The sequence below is a fragment of the Crocodylus porosus genome, unplaced genomic scaffold, assembly GCF_001723895.1.
Source record: "Crocodylus porosus isolate Cpor-Errol unplaced genomic scaffold, CroPor_comp1, whole genome shotgun sequence".
NCBI classification, from domain to species: Eukaryota; Metazoa; Chordata; order Crocodylia; family Crocodylidae; genus Crocodylus; species Crocodylus porosus.
Genome location: NW_017728918.1, coordinates 81,365,091 through 81,367,784, shown reverse-complemented (window position 1 = coordinate 81,367,784; position 2,694 = coordinate 81,365,091). Strand labels below are relative to the sequence as shown.

The window sequence follows — 2,694 nt, the reverse complement described above, 5'->3', positions numbered from 1 at the left end:
GGACTCCAGCATATGATGTATGAAGGGAGGCTGAGGGATCTCAGCTTATATAGCCTGGAGAAGAGAAGATTGAGGGAGGATTTAATAGCAACCTCCAACTACCTGAAGGGTGGTTCCAAAACATATGGAGCTAGACTGTTCTCAGTGGTGGCAGAGGACAGAACAAAGACCAATGGTCTCAAGTTGCAGCAAGGGAAGTTTAGATTAGATATTGGCGGGGGGCGGGGGAGGAAAGCTTTATCATAATGATAGCAAAGCACTGGAATAGGTTACCAAGAGAGGTTGTAGAGTCTCCATCCTTAGAGGTTTTTAAGACCTGACTAGACAAAACCTTGGCTGGGATGATCTAGTTGTTGATGGTCCTGCTTTGAGCAGGGGGTTGGACTAGAAGACTTCCTGCAGTTCCTTCCAACCCTAATCTTCTATGGGCTCCTACACAGGTACAGGGAGGCTGCTCCAATGCACTGTAATAACAGCACATTGGAGAAGATTTAATTAATCAAGTCTGCTTGAGCGTGATAATTATCACACTCCAGCAGACACCAGTGTCATGTGCATCAGCATCCCTGCACTTAAAAATGGTGGTGGGGGTGCTATAACTAAAGCTCCTTCAATGGGCTTTAAAGTGCCCCCATTTTTCAATGTAGGACTGGTAATATACATGATGCTCCAGGCACTTTAATTAGTGTAGCTCTCAGTCATGCTAATTAACTTCCCCCCTTCCCACCATGATGATCCATACATAATACTGAAGATATATTACATGAAAGAAACATCCAAGCTTTAAGAAACAATTATTTTCCTATCAGATTCATCTCAACACATTGAAGCTATGTATAGGCATAAGATCAGAAGTTAAAAAACAGTATACAATTTTTATTTAGGGTTTTAGAGATTTGTATTGTTCCAATTGAGAATGAAACCCAAGCATTTCCAAGTTCTCTGTGAACACCTTGGTGGACAGTATTAGAATTTGAAAGGAACTTGGTAAATTTGGCAACTGGGCATTAGATAATAAAATGAAGTGAGTTACATCAGAGACAACTGAAAACAAACAAACATACACAGGCAGAGAGGGAGAGGACTGACTAGGCAGTAGCACTTCTGAGAAGGATCTGGGTGTTATGATGGATCATAAACAGAACATGAGGCAGAAGTGAAATGTTGTTGCAAAAAAAGAAAAGAAAAGAAAAGATAAGTGAATTCAATTTTAGGCATACTAAGAGGAAAAAAATACATATACAAGACAGTGCTGATTAGACCTCAAATTGAATACTTTTCCCATTTCAGGATGCCACCTTTTAAGAAGGATTTAGATAAACTGGAAATGATCCAAAGGCAAGTGACAATGATAAGGAAAAAAAAAAAGAGTTGGAATGCAAGCTGCCTAAGGAAACATTGAGAGAACTAGGTATATTTTATTTGGAGGAAGAGCGCTTAAATGGAGACATGATAGCATGTTTCAAAATGTTTGAAAGGCTGCCATAAAGAAGTGGGGAAAAATCTGTTCTCCCTTGCCACAGAAGGCAGGACATGTGGAAGCTGATTTAAACTGCAGCAAAGCAGATTTATATTCAATCCCACAGGGAAAACGGGGAGGACAACAACCAACACACACCCCCCCCCCGCAAAAAAAAAAAAAAATTCCCTAAATGTAAGAACACTTGGAAAACGGAGGGGGAAAAGATATGTAGAGATGTTGTAATCTCCTTCACTGGAAATTTTAAAGATGAAGCTGTAAAGGCATCTGTCTGGGATAGTTTAGGAATACATCCAGAGGTTAGACCAGATGACTCTTGAGGTCTCTTCCATTCCTATGATTCTATGCAAGCACCAAAACATAACATTTTAATATGCTTTTTTTCCCCCTGAACCAACAATAACAAATTGTGTAAAACATAATGGTTTCATGAACCTTTTTAACTTGATGGTATTTCATTTTCTATTAGTCTGTTATATATTAAGTGTTTTTCTTATGTGAAATGCTAGGGATATGGGGGGGGATCTCATTATTACCTATTTTAGATTAAATACATCTTCTACAATTATTAGAGTTCATTTTGATAGCTATTAAAATTTAACATGGCAGTTATCATGAAGCCCTTTTGCAACCAACTGACAAAAATGGTTTACTCAAGGACTACAACATCTTCATGGACTGCAAGCCTGTATTAAAGAAAAAAAGCTGGAGTTATTAGAAAGAACTGGTAGCTATACTGGTATGCAAGTATAGATGTGTATTATCAAACTACCTCAATAAAAGTTTCTGTGACTGTGGGTGGCCTATTCAAACAATGCAAGTTGGGTTCCAACCTATTAGAACAGGTACATTCCCAGCTGCACCTGTTTGTATCTAGAATTGACAGAAAAACAGTAAACAGAAGATATGGTATCTGGTAGGAATAAGCTGTAAAAGAAATACAGAACAGCAGCAGAGTCTCCCATGCCTGAAGAAGGGTGTGTGTGCATGAAAGCTTACAAAGAACTTTTTTCCAACTATTTAGTTGGTCTGATAAAATATAATCACATCTACCCAAAGAATCTTGCCTTTCTCTGTTATCTTAACTATTTGAAGTAAGACAAAGAGGGCAGAAGAGCACACAAGCCTCCGTGGCTCATCAAAAGCATCCAGGAATGTCTCCTTGCTAAAAAGGAGGCTTACACCTAATGGAAAGAAGGGGTCATCACCAGGGA

The 2,694-nt window shown here is 38.9% G+C and overlaps 1 long non-coding RNA gene across 1 annotated transcript in view; it reads left to right on the top strand.

The window, feature by feature from the left end:
* Nucleotides 1–259: 259 nt before the first annotated feature.
* The window catches only part of LOC109312239, a 23,066-nt gene continuing 20,631 nt past the window's right edge, over nt 260–2,694 (top strand). The window contains exon 1 of the long non-coding RNA XR_002101769.1: nt 260–305. This is a non-coding gene — a long non-coding RNA (uncharacterized LOC109312239). The remainder of the gene's footprint in view (nt 306–2,694) is intronic.